Here is a 16,796-nt window from a genome sequence, read left to right on the forward strand (position 1 = left end):
TCCCTGCTGGATGTAGGATAATCCCAGCCAAACCCACATACTTATTACATTCCCGTTATGTCACATGTATTATTTCCTGTGAAGGAAGCACTAAGTATATTCCCATTATGGTCACAAATTGGACGATAATGTATTTCCATTATGTCTCCTGATTATTTTCCCAGGATATCTCATAGAATACTGTCATCCAAACCACCTATGGATTGAATGATTGAAAAATATGCCTTGGTTTTGTGCCAAGTGAATGATTGAAAAATATGCCTCGGTTTTGTGCCAAGATTGTCTTTCCCCGACTAGCGTATTCTCTTCCTTGAATATTTCAATTGACATGCTCACTTAATACAATTCTTAACGTCACTTCCATGATCCTTTCAGTTTTATTAATTGAATTAGCAAGAGCTCTGTTTATGCAAATGTAAAAAAAAAGGAAATTCTGTTCAACTTAAGACATGAAAAGAAAAAGAATCATTACGGTTTTCAAACAAAGCTTTCCCTGACTGGGGATCGAACCCGGGCCGCGGCGGTGAGAGCGCCGAATCCTAACCACTAGACAATCAGGGAGGATGTGTAGTGTAGTGCTCTGTGGTGTGGTGACTATGGGTTATTTACTGGGGTCTGATGATTCTACGATCATTATCACCCAATCTTCCACAGCCCCTGGACTCAGAGCTATTTCTGATAAGTAGCATTAAACAGTGCACGTTCACAGCCACATTTGCCCTGCAGAAAGTACTGTAAAGCAACCGGCACTGACAGCCACCAGCTTCCATAAGTGGGGGATTAGCTCAAATGGTAGAGCGCTTGCTTAGCATGTAAGAGGTAGCGGGATCGATGCCCGCATTCTCCAACTTTTTTTTGTGTATAGTCAGTAAGGGAAGTTGTGTCAGATATTCTACTTAGAAATAAAAATTAGATCTCTGATTTAAATGATGACATTACTGTACTGTAGCTTGTTTGTGTTATTGATTGTAGCAAATACATTACAATAACTAAACTAGTGCTAGGCTTTTTACCCCCTCAAAGCTCTGAGACACCAAGGCAGGTGAATATTTCCTCCACCAGAGCTCCAAGAGACACCCACCTCAGCTCATAGACGCAAGAGAAGAAGACGACACACATAAAACCTTCTTGCATTATGTATATTCCAATTATGGTGACAAACTGGATGATATTTCCATTATGTCTCCTATTATTGTTCCATGATGTCTCTTATTATTATTATATCATACAGGATGTAGGGATACTGTCATCCAAAACCACATCATTATTGAATGATTGAAAATGATGCCTCCGTTTTACGTCAAGATTGTCTTGACACTTAGACCCCAAGATTTCAATAGAGCCTCACTTAAAAGACTACATTATTTTTGATTCAAATGGACTTTTATGGTGCAGAAGTCGCATGGAGCCTGTGCCTACAGTGTATGTGTTTGTCAGTGTGTCTCTATCTGCATTTCTGTCTCTTGATGGCCAGTCAAGCCTGTGTGATGATGTCAGCCTGTCTGTGATTGTAAGAGACACATTGTGATTATCATCACATACTGTAGACTGGCTGGCAGGTGTAAAGCTTCTAAAAGAGAGAGGGAGAGAGGGAGAGAGGGGAGAGAGGGAGTGAGGGAGAGAGGGACAGGGGGAGAGGGAGGGAGAGAGGGAGCAAGCAGCTCCTCCCTCCCATGCAAATGACTGGAGTGAGAGGAGAGGAGCAGAGGGACAGAAGCCTGTGCTGCTTCTAATGGGACAGGATTTGGGGTGCTGTTTCTTGCTCTATCTCCCTCCCTCCCACTGTCTCAGGTGCAGAAAGTTTTCAAGGGAGAGAGGAAAGGAAGGGGAAAATGGAAGCTGAGGAGAGCTGGTCCTGTCCCTCTTGTTGGTAAAGAGGGGGCATCCAGAAAGAGGTAAGGAGATAGTTTTATTTTAATTCAAGAAGGAGTGCCTGGTGGCGAAGCTATCGTGCTCTGTCACACTACAGACCCCTCCCTGTGTGCGTGCGTGTGTGTGCGCGTGCGCGGGTGTCTGTGTCTGCAGGGGGTATCTGTCCCATCCATAGATATCAGGGGTACTGCGGCTGCTGCTGTTCAAACTTTAGCATTAGGCACATCCCTTTGGTGTTACTGTAATAAGCGTTTCTAGTACCATCTTTTTTGCTCTGTTCACCCACATCTTTACATTGCAGATAGTGCTGTGTGTGTGTGTGTGTGTGCGTGTGTGCGTGTGTATAGCATGTGTTTGAAACACTATACTGTATCTGCATAGAAAAAAAGCCTTCTTTTAGTAATGTACAGTTCCAATATGAACATGACCCCATCTCATCCCCTGACTCTGGATACAAAACATTCATGTATTCTTTTGCAACTTTTCATGCAATTTGCTTGCACCATTTCAGAGAAATTAAATATTTAAAATGGAAATAATTTGGTAACCGCAATAACAAACAACACTGTACATGCTAATGGGTACATCCATGTAAGCAGTACATACATGCTCAGGAGTCGTTTTTTTGGATCGGTAAATACTTGTCATTTTCCACTTCAGCCATTTTAATTCCCCCCTTTTAAATTATTGAACTGGTTGATGTGTATATATATATATATATATATATATATATATAAAAATATATATATATATATATTTCAACCATTATCACCTACAGTAGCATACAGTGCTCCCACTGCAGCAAGGGATTCTGGGAAATGACATGCAATGTTTACTCGCTCATCCCACAACGTGGCGGTATCAAATATAGCGTTTTCCCAGTTATTATATTCCTGCAGGATGTAGGATAATCCCAGCCAAACCCACATACTTATTACATTCCCGTTATGTCACATGTATTATTTCCTGTGAAGGAAGCGCTAAGTATATTCCCATTATGGTCACAAATTGGACGATACTGTATTTCCATTATGTCTCCTATTATTTTCCCATGATATCTCATAGAATACCGTCATCCAAAACCACCTATGGATTGAATGATTGAAAAATATGCCTCGGTTTTGTGCCAAGATCGTCTTTCCCCGACTAGCGTATTCTCTTCTTGGAATATTTCAATTGACATGCTCACTTAATACAATTCTTAACGTCACTTCCATGATCCTTTCAGTTTTATTAATTGAATTAGCAAGAGCTCTGTTTATGCAAATGTAAAAAAAAAAGGAAATTCTGTTCAACTTAAGACATGAAAAGAAAAAGAATCATTACGGTTTTCAAAACAAAGCTTTCCCTGACCGGGGATCAAACCCGGGCCGCGGCGGTGAGAGCGCCGAATCCTAACCACTAGACAATCAGGGAGGATGTGTAGTGTAGTGTTCTGTGGTGTCCTGTGGTGTGGTGACTATGGGTTTATTTACTGGGGTCTGATGATTCTACGATCATTCTCACCCAATCTTCCACAGCCCCTGGACTCAGAGCTATTTCTGATAAGTAGCATTAAACAGTGCACGTTCACAGCCACATTTGCCCTGCAGAAAGTACTGTAAAGCAACCGGCACTGACAGCCACCAGCCTCCATAAGTGGGGGATTAGCTCAAATGGTAGAGCGCTTGCTTAGCATGTAAGAGGTAGCGGGATCGATGCCCGCATTCTCCAACTTTTTTTGTGTTTAGTCAGTAAGGGAAGTTGTGTCAGATATTCTACTTAGAAATAAAAATTAGATCTCTGATTTAAATGATGACTTTACTGTACTGTAGCTTGTTTGTGTTATTGATTGTAGCAAATACATTACAATAACTAAACTAGTGCTAGGCTTTTTACCCCCTCAAAGCTCTGAGACACCAAGGCAGGTGAATATTTCCTCCACCAGAGCTCCAAGAGACACCCACCTCAGCTCATAAACGCAAGAGAAGAAGACGACACACATAAAACCTTCTTGCATTATGTAAATTCCAATTATGGTGACAAACTGGATGATATTTCCATTATGTCTCCTATTATTGTTCCATGATGTCTCTTATTATTATTATATCATACAGGATGTAGGATACTGTCATCCAAAACCACATCATTATTGAATGATTGAAAATGATGCCTCCGTTTTACGTCAAGATTGTCTTGACACTTAGACCCCCAAGATATCAATAGAGCCTCACTTAAAAGACTACATTATTTTTGATTCAAATGGACTTTTATGGTGCAGAAGCCGCATGGCGCCTGTGCCTACAGTGTATGTATTTGTCAGTGTGTCTCTATCTGCATTTCTGTCTCTTGATGGCCAGTCAGCCTGTGTGATGATGTCAGCCTGTCTGTGATGTAAGAGACACATTGTGATATCATCACATACTGTAGACTGGCTGGCAGGTGTAAAGCTTCTAAAAGAGAGAGGGAGAGAGGGAGTGAGGGAGAGAGGGAGTGAGGGAGAGAGGGAGTGAGGGAGAGAGGGACAGAGGGAGAGGGGGAGAGGGAGAGAGGGAGCAAGCAGCTCCTCCCTCCCATGCAAATGGACTGGAGGGTGAGGAGAGGAGCAGAGGGACAGAAGCCTGTGCTGCTTCTAATGGGACAGGATTTGGGGTGCTGTTTCATGCTCTATCTCCCCCCCTCCCACTGTCTCAGTTGCAGAAAGTTTTCAAGGGAGAGAGGAAAGGAAGGGGAAAATGGAAGCTGAGGAGAGCTGGTCCTGTCCCTCTTGTTGGTAAAGAGGGGGCATCCAGAAAGAGGTAAGGAGATAGTTTTATTTTAATTCAAGAAGGAGTGCCTGGTGGCGAAGCTAGCGTGCTCTGTCACACTACAGACCCCTCCCTGTGTGTGTGCGTGCGTGTGTGTGCGCGTGCGCGGGTGTCTGTGTCTACAGGGGGTATCTGTCCCATCCATAGATATCAGGGGTACTGCGGCTGCTGCTGTTCAAACTTTAGCATTAGGCACATCCCTTTGGTGTTACTGTAATAAGCGTTTCTAGTACCATCTTTTTTGCTCTGTTCACCCACATCTTTGCATTGCAGATAGTGCTGTGTGTGTGTGTGTGTGTGTGTGTGCGTGTGTGCGTGTGTATAGCATGTGTTTGAAACACTATACTGTATCTGCATAGAAAAAAAGCCTTCTTTTAGTAATGTACAGTTCCAATATGAACATGACCCCATCTCATCTCATCCCCTGACTCTGGATACAAAACATTCATGTATTCTTTTGCAACTTTTCATGCAATTTGCTTGCACCATTTCAGAGAAATTAAATATTTAAAATGGAAATAAATTGGTAACCGCAATAACAAACAACACTGTACATGCTAATGGGTACATCCATGTAAGCAGTACATACATGCTCAGGAGTCGTTTTTTTGGATCGGTAAATACTTGTCATTTTCCACTTCAGCCATTTTAATTCCCCCCTTTTAAATTATTGAACTGATTGATGTGTATATATATATATATATGTATATATATATAAAAATATATATATATATATATATATATATATATTTCAACCATTATCACCTACAGTAGCATACAGTGCTCCCACTGCAGCAAGGGATTCTGGGAAATGACATGCAATATTTACTCGCTCATCCCACAACGTGGCGGTATCAAATATAGCGTTTTCCCAGTTATTATATTCCTGCAGGATGTAGGATAATCCCAGCCAAACCCACATACTTATTATATTCCCGTTATGTCACATGTATTATTTCCTGTGAAGGAAGCGCTAAGTATATTCCCATTATGGTCACAAATTGGACGATACTGTATTTCCATTATGTCTCCTATTATTTTCCCAGGATATCTCATAGAATACTGTCATCCAAAACCACCTATGGATTGAATGATTGAAAAATATGCCTCGGTTTTGTGCCAAGATTGTCTTTCCCCGACTAGCGTATTCTCTTCTTGGAATATTTCAATTGACATGCTCACTTAATACAATTCTTAACGTCACTTCCATGATCCTTTCAGTTTTATTAATTGAATTAGCAAGAGCTCTGTTTATGCAAATGTAAAAAAAAAAGGAAATTCTGTTCAACTTAAGACATGAAAAGAAAAAGAATCATTACGGTTTTCAAAACAAAGCTTTCCCTGACCGGGGATCGAACCCGGGCCGCGGCGGTGAGAGCGCCGAATCCTAACCACTAGACAATCAGGGAGGATGTGTAGTGTAGTGCTCTGTGGTGTGGTGACTATGGGTTTATTTACTGGGGTCTGATGATTCTACGATCATTCTCACCCAATCTTCCACAGCCCCTGGACTCAGAGCTATTTCTGATAAGTAGCATTAAACAGTGCACGTTCACAGCCACATTTGCCCTGCAGAAAGTACTGTAAAGCAACCGGCACTGACAGCCACCAGCCTCCAGCCTCCATAAGTGGGGGATTAGCTCAAATGGTAGAGCGCTTGCTTAGCATGTAAGAGGTAGCGGGATCGATGCCCGCATTCTCCAACTTTTTTTGTGTTTAGTCAGTAAGGGAAGTTGTGTCAGATATTCTACTTAGAAATAAAAATTAGATCTCTGATTTAAATGATGACTTTACTGTACTGAAGCTTGTTTGTGTTATTGATTGTAGCAAATACATTACAATAACTAAACTAGTGCTAGGCTTTTTACCCCCTCAAAGCTCTGAGACACCAAGGCAGGTGAATATTTCCTCCACCAGAGCTCCAAGAGACACCCACCTCAGCTCATAGACGCAAGAGAAGAAGACGACACACATAAAACCTTCTTGCATTATGTAAATTCCAATTATGGTGACAAACTGGATGATATTTCCATTATGTCTCCTATTATTGTTCCATGATGTCTCTTATTATTATTATATCATACAGGATGTAGGATACTGTCATCCAAAACCACATCATTATTGAATGATTGAAAATGATGCCTCCGTTTTACGTCAAGATTGTCTTGACACTTAGACCCCCAAATTTCAATAGAGCCTCACTTAAAAGACTACATTATTTTTGATTCAAATGGACTTTTATGGTGCAGAAGTCGCATGGCGCCTGTGCCTACAGTGTATGTATTTGTCAGTGTGTCTCTATCTGCATTTCTGTCTCTTGATGGCCAGTCAGCCTGTGTGATGATGTCAGCCTGTCTGTGATGTAAGAGACACATTGTGATATCATCACATACTGTAGACTGGCTGGCAGGTGTAAAGCTTCTAAAAGAGAGAGGGAGAGAGGGAGAGAGGGAGTGAGGGAGAGAGGGACAGGGGGAGAGGGAGGGAGGGAGGGAGGGAGGGAGAGAGGGAGCAAGCAGCTCCTCCCTCCCATGCAAATCACCTGGAGGGAGAGAAGAGGAGCAGAGGGACAGAAGCCTGTGCTGCTTCTAATGGGACAGGATTTGGGGTGCTGTTTCATGCTCTATCTCCCCCCCTCCCACTGTCTCAGTTGCAGAAAGTTTTCAAGGGAGAGAGGAAAGGAAGGGGGAAATGGAAGCTGAGGAGAGCTGGTCCTGTCCCTCTTGTTGGTAAAGAGGGGGCATCCAGAAAGAGGTAAGGAGATAGTTTTATTTTAATTCAAGAAGGAGTGCCTGGTGGCGAAGCTAGCGTGCTCTGTCACACTACAGACCCCTCCCTGTGTGTGTGCGTGCGTGTGTGTGCGCGTGCGCGGGTGTCTGTGTCTACAGGGGGTATCTGTCCCATCCATAGATATCAGGGGTACTGCGGCTGCTGCTGTTCAAACTTTAGCATTAGGCACATCCCTTTGGTGTTACTGTAATCAGCGTTTCTAGTACCATCTTTTTTGCTCTGTTCACCCACATCTTTGCATTGCAGATAGTGCTGTGTGTGTGTGTGTGTGTGCGTGTGTGCGTGTGTATAGCATGTGTTTGAAACACTATACTGTATCTGCATAGAAAAAAAGCCTTCTTTTAGTAATGTACAGTTCCAATATGAACATGACCCCATCTCATCTCATCCCCTGACTCTGGATACAAAACATTCATGTATTCTTTTGCAACTTTTCATGCAATTTGCTTGCACCATTTCAGAGAAATTAAATATTTAAAATGGAAATAAATTGGTAACCGCAATAACAAACAACACTGTACATGCTAATGGGTACATCCATGTAAGCAGTACATACATGCTCAGGAGTCGTTTTTTTGGATCGGTAAATACTTGTCATTTTCCACTTCAGCCATTTTAATTCCCTCTTTTAAATTATTGAACTGGTTGATGTGTATATATATATATATATATATATATATATAAAAAAATATATATATATATATTTCAACCATTATCACCTACAGTAGCATACAGTGCTCCCACTGCAGCAAGGGATTCTGGGAAATGACATGCAATGTTTACTCGCTCATCCCACAACGTGGCGGTATCAAATATAGCGTTTTCCCAGTTATTATATCCCTGCTGGATGTAGGATAATCCCAGCCAAACCCACATACTTATTACATTCCCGTTATGTCACATGTATTATTTCCTGTGAAGGAAGCGCTAAGTATATTCCCATTATGGTCACAAATTGGACGATACTGTATTTCCATTATGTCTCCTATTATTTTCCCATGATATCTCATAGAATACCGTTATCCAAAACCACCTATGGATTGAATGATTGAAAAATATGCCTCGGTTTTGTGCCAAGATCGTCTTTCCCCGACTAGCGCATTCTCTTCTTGGAATATATCTATTGACATGCTCACTTAATACAATTCTTAACGTCACTTCCATGATCCTTTCAGTTTTATTAATTGAATTAGCAAGAGCTCTGTTTATGCAAATGTAAAAAAAAAAGGAAATTCTGTTCAACTTAAGACATGAAAAGAAAAAGAATCATTACGGTTTTCAAAACAAAGCTTTCCCTGACCGGGGATCGAACCCGGGCCGCGGCGGTGAGAGCGCCGAATCCTAACCACTAGACAATCAGGGAGGATGTGTAGTGTAGTGTTCTGTGGTGTGGTGACTATGGGTTTATTTACTGGGGTCTGATGATTCTACGATCATTCTCACCCAATCTTCCACAGCCCCTGGACTAAGAGCTATTTCTGATAACTAGCATTAAACAGTGCACGTTCACAGCCACATTTGCCCTGCAGAAAGTACTGTAAAGCAACCGGCACTGACAGCCACCCACCTCCAAAAGTGGGGGATTAGCTCAAATGGTAGAGCGCTTGCTTAGCATGTAAGAGGTAGCGGGATCGATGCCCGCATTCTCCAACTTTTTTTGTGTTTAGTCAGTAAGGGAAGTTGTGTCAGATATTCTACTTAGAAATAAAAATTAGATCTCTGATTTAAATGATGACTTTACTGTACTGTAGCTTGTTTGTGTTATTGATTGTAGCAAATACATTACAATAACTAAACTAGTGCTAGGCTTTTTACCCCCTCAAAGCTCTGAGACACCAAGGCAGGTGAATATTTCCTCCACCAGAGCTCCAAGAGACACCCACCTCAGCTCATAGACGCAAGAGAAGAAGACGACACACATAAAACCTTCTTGCATTATGTAAATTCCAATTATGGTGACAAACTGGATGATATTTCCATTATGTCTCCTATTATTGTTCCATGATGTCTCTTATTATTATTATATCATACAGGATGTAGGATACTGTCATCCAAAACCACATCATTATTGAATGATTGAAAATGATGCCTCCGTTTTACGTCAAGATTGTCTTGACACTTAGACCCCCAAGATATCAATAGAGCCTCACTTAAAAGACTACATTATTTTTGATTCAAATGGACTTTTATGGTGCAGAAGCCGCATGGCGCCTGTGCCTACAGTGTATGTATTTGTCAGTCTGTCTCTATCTGCATTTCTGTCTCTTGATGGCCAGTCAGCCTGTGTGATGATGTCAGCCTGTCTGTGATGTAAGAGACACATTGTGATATCATCACATACTGTAGACTGGCTGGCAGGTGTAAAGCTTCTAAAAGAGAGAGGGAGAGAGGGAGAGAGGGAGTGAGGGAGTGAGGGAGAGAGGGACAGAGGGACAGAGGGACAGGGGGAGAGGGGGAGAGGGAGAGAGGGAGCAAGCAGCTCCTCCCTCCCATGCAAATGGACTGGAGGGTGAGGAGAGGAGCAGAGGGACAGAAGCCTGTGTTGCTTCTAATGGGACAGGATTTGGGGTGCTGTTTCATGCTCTATCTCCCCCCCTCCCACTGTCTCAGTTGCAGAAAGTTTTCAAGGGAGAGAGGAAAGGAAGGGAAAAATGGAAGCTGAGGAGAGCTGGTCCTGTCCCTCTTGTTGGTAAAGAGGGGGCATCCAGAAAGAGGTAAGGAGATAGTTTTATTTTAATTCAAGAAGGAGTGCCTGGTGGCGAAGCTAGCGTGCTCTGTCACACTACAGACCCCTCCCTGTGTGCGTGCGTGTGTGTGCGCGTGCGCGGGTGTCTGTGTCTGCAGGGGGTATCTGTCCCATCCATAGATATCAGGGGTACTGCGGCTGCTGCTGTTCAAACTTTAGCATTAGGCACATCCCTTTGGTGTTACTGTAATAAGCGTTTCTAGTACCATCTTTTTTGCTCTGTTCACCCACATCTTTACATTGCAGATAGTGCTGTGTGTGTGTGTGTGTGTGCGTGTGTGCGTGTGTATAGCATGTGTTTGAAACACTATACTGTATCTGCATAGAAAAAAAGCCTTCTTTTAGTAATGTACAGTTCCAATATGAACATGACCCCATCTAATCTCATCCCCTGACTCTGGATACAAAACATTCATGTATTCTTTTGCAACTTTTCATGCAATTTGCTTGCACCATTTCAGAGAAATTAAATATTTAAAATGGAAATAAATTGGTAACCGCAATAACAAACAACACTGTACATGCTAATGGGTACATCCATGTAAGCAGTACATACATGCTCAGGAGTCGTTTTTTTGGATCGGTAAATACTTGTCATTTTCCACTTCAGCCATTTTTATTCCCCCCTTTTAAATTATTGAACTGGTTGATGTGTATATATATATATATATATATATATATATATATATATATATAAAAAAAATATATATATATATATATATATATATATTTCAACCATTATCACCTACAGTAGCATACAGTGCTCCCACTGCAGCAAGGGATTCTGGGAAATGACATGCAATATTTACTCGCTCATCCCACAACGTGGCGGTATCAAATATAGCGTTTTCCCAGTTATTATATTCCTGCAGGATGTAGGATAATCCCAGCCAAACCCACATACTTATTACATTCCCGTTATGTCACATGTATTATTTCCTGTGAAGGAAGCGCTAAGTATATTCCCATTATGGTCACAAATTGGACGATACTGTATTTCCATTATGTCTCCTATTATTTTCCCAGGATATCTCATAGAATACTGTCATCCAAAACCACCTATGGATTGAATGATTGAAAAATATGCCTCGGTTTTGTGCCAAGATCGTCTTTCCCCGACTAGCGCATTCTCTTCTTGGAATATTTCAATTGACATGCTCACTTAATACAATTCTTAACGTCACTTCCATGATCCTTTCAGTTTTATTAATTGAATTAGCAAGAGCTCTGTTTATGCAAATATTAAAAAAAAAGGAAATTCTGTTCAACTTAAGACATGAAAAGAAAAAGAATCATTACGGTTTTCAAAACAAAGCTTTCCCTGACGGGGGATCGAACCCGGGCCGCGGCGGTGAGAGCGCCGAATCCTAACCACTAGACAATCAGGGAGGATGTGTAGTGTAGTGTAGTGTTCTGTGGTGTGGTGACTATGGGTTTATTTACTGGGGTCTGATGATTCTACGATCATTCTCACCCAATCTTCCACAGCCCCTGGACTCAGAGCTATTTCTGATAAGTAGCATTAAACAGTGCACGTTCACAGCCACATTTGTCCTGCAGAAAGTAGTGTAAAGCAACCGGCACTGACAGCCACCAGCCTCCAAAAGTGGGGAATTAGCTCAAATGGTAGAGCGCTTGCTTAGCATGTAAGAGGTAGCGGGATCGATGCCCGCATTCTCCAACTTTTTTTGTGTTTAGTCAGTAAGGGAAGTTGTGTCAGATATTCTACTTAGAAATAAAAATAAGATCTCTGATTTAAATGATGACTTTACTGTACTGTAGCTTGTTTGTGTTATTGATTGTAGCAAATACATTACAATAACTAAACTAGTGCTAGGCTTTTTACCCCCTCAAAGCTCTGAGACACCAAGGCAGGTGAATATTTCCTCCACCAGAGCTCCAAGAGACACCCACCTCAGCTCATAGACTCAAGAGAAGAAGACGACACACATAAAACCTTCTTGCATTATGTAAATTCCAATTATGGTGACAAACTGGCTGATATTTCCATTATGTCTCCTATTATTTTTCCATGATGTCTCTTATTATTATTATATCATACAGGATGTAGGATACTGTCATCCAAAACCACATCATTATTGAATGATTGAAAATGATGCCTCCGTTTTACGTCAAGATTGTCTTGACACTTAGACCCCCAAGATTTCAATAGAGCCTCACTTAAAAGACTACATTATTTTTGATTCAAATGGACTTTTATGGTGCAGAAGCCGCATGGCGCCTGTGCCTACAGTGTATGTATTTGTCAGTGTGTCTCTATCTGCATTTCTGTCTCTTGATGGCCAGTCAGCCTGTGTGATGATGTCAGCCTGTCTGTGATGTAAGAGACACATTGTGATATCATCACATACTGTAGACTGGCTGGCAGGTGTAAAGCTTCTAAGGGAGAGAGGGAGAGAGAGGGAGAGAGGGAGTGAGGGACAGAGGGACAGGGGGAGAGGGAGAGAGGGAGCAAGCAGCTCCTCCCTCCCATGCAAATGGACTGGAGGGTGAGGAGAGGAGCAGAGGGACAGAAGCCTGTGCTGCTTCTAATGGGACAGGATTTGGGGTGCTGTTTCTTGCTCTATCTCCCTCCCTCAAACTGTCTCAGGTGCAGAAAGTTTTCAAGGGAGAGAGGAAAGGAAGGGGAAAATGGAAGCTGAGGAGAGCTGGTCCTGTCTCTCTTGTTGGTAAAGAGGGGGCATCCAGAAAGAGGTAAGGAGATAGTTTTATTTTAATTCAAGAAGGAGTGCCTGGTGGCGAAGCTAGCGTGCTCTGTCACACTACAGACCCCTCCCTGTGTGCACGCGTGCGTGTGCGTGTGTGTGCGCGCGCGGGTGTCTGTGTCTGCAGGGGGTATCTGTCCCATCCATAGATATCAGGGGTACTGCGGCTGCTGCTGTTCAAACTTTAGCATTAGGCACATCCCTTTGGTGTTACTGTAATAAGCGTTTCTAGTACCATCTTTTTTGCTCTGTTCACCCACATCTTTACATTGCAGATAGTGCTGTGTGTGTGTGTGTGTGTGTGTGTGCGTGTGTGCGTGTGTGCGTGTGTATAGCATGTGTTTGAAACACTATACTGTATCTGTATAGAAAAAAAGCCTTCTTTTAGTAATGTACAGTTCAAATATGAACATGACCCCATCTCATCCCCTGACTCTGGATACAAAACATTCATGTATTCTTTTGCAACTTTTCATGCAATTTGCTTGCACCATTTCAGAGAAATTAAATATTTAAAATGGAAATAAATTGGTAACCGCAATAACAAACAACACTGTACATGCTAATGGGTACATCCATGTAAGCAGTACATACATGCTCAGGAGTCGTTTTTTTGGATCGGTAAATACTTGTCATTTTCCACTTCAGCCATTTTAATTCCCCCCTTTTAAATTATTGTACTGGTTGATGTGTATATATATATATATATCAACCATTATCACCTACAGTAGCATACAGTGCTCCCACTGCAGCAAGGGATTCTGGGAAATGACATGCAATGTTTACTCGCTCATCCCACAACGTGGCGGTATCAAATATAGCGTTTTCCCAGTTATTATATCCCTGCTGGATGTAGGATAATCCCAGCCAAACCCACATACTTATTACATTCCCGTTATGTCACATGTATTATTTCCTGTGAAGGATGCACTAAGTATATTCCCATTATGGTCACAAATTGGACGATACTGTATTTCCATTATGTCTCCTATTATTTTCCCAGGATATCTCATAGAATACTGTCATCCAAAACCACCTATGGATTGAATGATTGAAAAATATGCCTCGGTTTTGTGCCAAGATTGTCTTTCCCCGACTAGCGTATTCTCTTCTTGGAATATTTCAATTGACATGCTCACTTAATACAATTCTTAACGTCACTTCCATGATCCTTCCAGTTTTATTAATTGAATTAGCAAGAGCTCTGTTTATGCAAATGTAAAAAAAAAGGAAATTCTGTTCAACTTAAGACATGAAAAGAAAAAGAATCATTACGGTTTTCAAAACAAAACTTTCCCTGACCGGGGATCGAACCCGGGCCGCGGCAACGGGACGGATGGCACCACAGGGGAAGGTAAAGCAGCTACCGTGGGGAAGAGTGAGCGGCTAGGATCAAAGCAGGGACTCATGGAGCACGTGGGAATGCGAGACCTGCGGGGAACGTGCTGGGGAGAGAGGTAGAAGATGAAGGAGAGGAGTGGGAAGGAGTAGAAAGGGTTTCAGGAGATGGGAGAGAGGGACAAGGAGAGGAAGGAATATCCTGAGTCGTCACAGTATCTCCCCCTTGAGGATCAATCTCCGAGTGATCCAACCATGGCTTAAGGGGGATTTTCTGGTGAAACTGAGAAAGCAACCTTGGGGCGTGGATGTGGTGTGCAGGTACCCAGGAATGTTCCTCAGGACCGTAGTCCTTCCAGTGTACTAAAAACTGAAGTCCCTTTTTGGAGAAACGCGAGTCGATGAGCGACTGTATTTCGTACTCCTGTTGACCACCACCAGATCACCAGGTTTAAAAGAAGGACCCTTTTGGCGGTGACGATCAGCCTTGGTTTTTTGTTTGGCAACCGCAGACTGTAAGGATTTGAGAATCTTTTTCCAGGATTCTTGTAAGTTGGTGATATGAGAGTTGGCTGCAGGAACACCAGACGGAGAAGGTGAGAGAGGAAGACTACTGGGGTGAAAGCCACAGTTGATAAAGAAAGGAGACTCCTGAGTAGACTCGTTCCTCAAGAATTAATGGCAGTTATCTTGTGAGTCAGAAATGAAGCATCTTAGATACTGTTCAAGAGTTTGGTTCATCCTTTCAGTTTGACCGTTGGTTTGTGGATGGTATCCAGAGGAGAACAAGAGGGAGATACCGAATCTTTGAGAGAAGGCCCGCCAGAATTTTGAGATGAACTGAGACCCACGGTCTGAGACGATAGAAATGGGAGCCCAGGCGACGATCCCCCTCAATATATAACAAATTTTTGTGGTCGGTGAGAATAGCGATTTGTTCTTTGGAACCCTCTAAAAGATGTCTCCATTCCTGGAGAGCCAACTTAATGGCCAAAAGTTCATGATTACCGACATCATAATTTATTTCTGCTGCTGAGAATTTCCATGAAAAAAACCCACAAGGATGGAGTTTCTCTTGGGGAGAAGTCCTCTGGTAAAGAACTGCGCCAGCTCCTACGTCTGAGGCGTCAACCTCCAAAGTAAAGGGGAGGGAAGTATCCGGATGACGAAGGATGGGGGCAGACACGAACGCCTTCTTGAGAGTCTCAAAGGCTGCAATGGCCTCAGGTGACCAAGATGAGACGTCGGCGCCCTTTTTGGTCAAGGCAGCGATGGGAAGAGCAATGGAAGAATTTTTTTTGATAAACTTCCTGTAATAATTGGCAAAGCCAAGAAAACGTTGCACAGCCTTGAGCGAATTAGGGATTGGCCAGTCGAGAACCACCTTCAGCTTCTCTGGGTCCATGGAAAAACCTTGGCTGGAGATGATATAGCCTAGGAAGGCCGTGGAAGCCTGGTGAAACAGACATTGTTCCATCTTGGCGTAAAGACGGTTGGAACGAAGCCTGGAGAGCACCAGCTTGGTACTGCACCGACACACTTTATTCGAGCAAATACCCAGTATGTACCTGGCAGATACCTGGAATGCGCCGCTCCTCACCTCTGACAAGCCCCGTTGCTTTTGCCTTCCCAGCCTGGGTTCATGCCTGGCTGACGGGCGGCTGATCTGTTAAATGATAATGATTAGGATTTAATAGGTTGCAATGCTTCGTGTGTCTACCAGATGGCATAAATTCATGAATTGTAATGCAGTATATATATATATATACTGTGCAGTATTGCAGCCAGCGGGAATAAAATGCTTCAATCCCTGCCTGGAAAATACCTCAATGCACTCGGGCAGAAAACAGTCACAAACCTCAATACACCCGGGTATACCCGAATTCGTGGGACTAGCCAAGCTCGAATAAAGTGTGTCGCCAGTGTATGTTGAATGTGTTCCTCCAGATTTTTAGAAAAAATAAGAATGTCGTCTAGATGACAATGACAAAAGTTTCCAATACGTCACGGAAGATGTCGTTCATAGATTCCTGAAACACGGCCGGGGCGTTACACAGCCCAAAGGGCATAACAAGATATTCATAGTGTCCAGAACATGTGTTAAATGCTGTTTCCACTCGTCTCCCTCCCTTATACGAATGAGATTATAGGCACCCCTTAAGTCAAGTTTTGAGAAGATAGAGGCCCCTTGGAGACGATCGAACAGTTCCGAAATGAGCGGAAGTGGATACCTGTTTTTCACCGTGATCTTATTGAGACCGCGGAAGTCGATGCATGGCCTCAGTGATCCATCCTTCTACTTCACAAAGAAAAAGCCAGCCCCGGCAGGAGAGGTGGAGTTGCGGATGAATCCTTTTTCCAGATTTTCCTGAATATAAGTAGTCATGGCCTCGGTCTCCGGGATGGAGAGTGGATAAAACTTAGACTTTGGCAGAACAGTCCCAGGGATGAGGTCGACCGGGCAATCGTACGCACGGTGAGGAGGGAGGACCTCTGCTTGTACCTTGTTGAACACGTCCAAGTACTCATGGTACACGA

The 16,796-nt window shown here is 42.8% G+C and overlaps 1 long non-coding RNA gene and 5 other non-coding genes across 6 annotated transcripts; 1 reads left to right on the forward strand and 5 right to left on the reverse strand.

Annotated features, from left to right (window-relative positions):
• Window positions 1-489: 489 nt before the first annotated feature.
• Window positions 490-561, reverse strand: TRNAE-CUC (transfer RNA glutamic acid (anticodon CUC)). The gene has a single exon. It is a non-coding gene; the product is annotated as a tRNA-Glu (tRNA).
• A 1,141-nt stretch (window positions 562-1,702) lies between these two features.
• LOC142486309 (uncharacterized) lies at window positions 1,703-12,911 on the forward strand. Its single transcript, XR_012798896.1, has 5 exons — window positions 1,703-1,895; window positions 4,546-4,649; window positions 7,309-7,412; window positions 10,059-10,162; window positions 12,806-12,911. It is a non-coding gene; the product is annotated as an uncharacterized LOC142486309 (long non-coding RNA).
• On the reverse strand, window positions 3,217-3,288 carry TRNAE-CUC (transfer RNA glutamic acid (anticodon CUC)). Its single transcript has one exon. It is a non-coding gene; the product is annotated as a tRNA-Glu (tRNA).
• Window positions 5,996-6,067, reverse strand: TRNAE-CUC (transfer RNA glutamic acid (anticodon CUC)). The gene has a single exon. It is a non-coding gene; the product is annotated as a tRNA-Glu (tRNA).
• TRNAE-CUC (transfer RNA glutamic acid (anticodon CUC)) lies at window positions 8,740-8,811 on the reverse strand. Its single transcript has one exon. It is a non-coding gene; the product is annotated as a tRNA-Glu (tRNA).
• TRNAE-CUC (transfer RNA glutamic acid (anticodon CUC)) lies at window positions 11,512-11,583 on the reverse strand. The gene has a single exon. It is a non-coding gene; the product is annotated as a tRNA-Glu (tRNA).
• Window positions 12,912-16,796: the final 3,885 nt, after the last annotated feature.

The sequence above is a fragment of the Ascaphus truei genome, unplaced genomic scaffold (assembly GCF_040206685.1).
Source record: "Ascaphus truei isolate aAscTru1 unplaced genomic scaffold, aAscTru1.hap1 HAP1_SCAFFOLD_812, whole genome shotgun sequence".
NCBI classification, from domain to species: domain Eukaryota; kingdom Metazoa; phylum Chordata; class Amphibia; order Anura; family Ascaphidae; genus Ascaphus; species Ascaphus truei.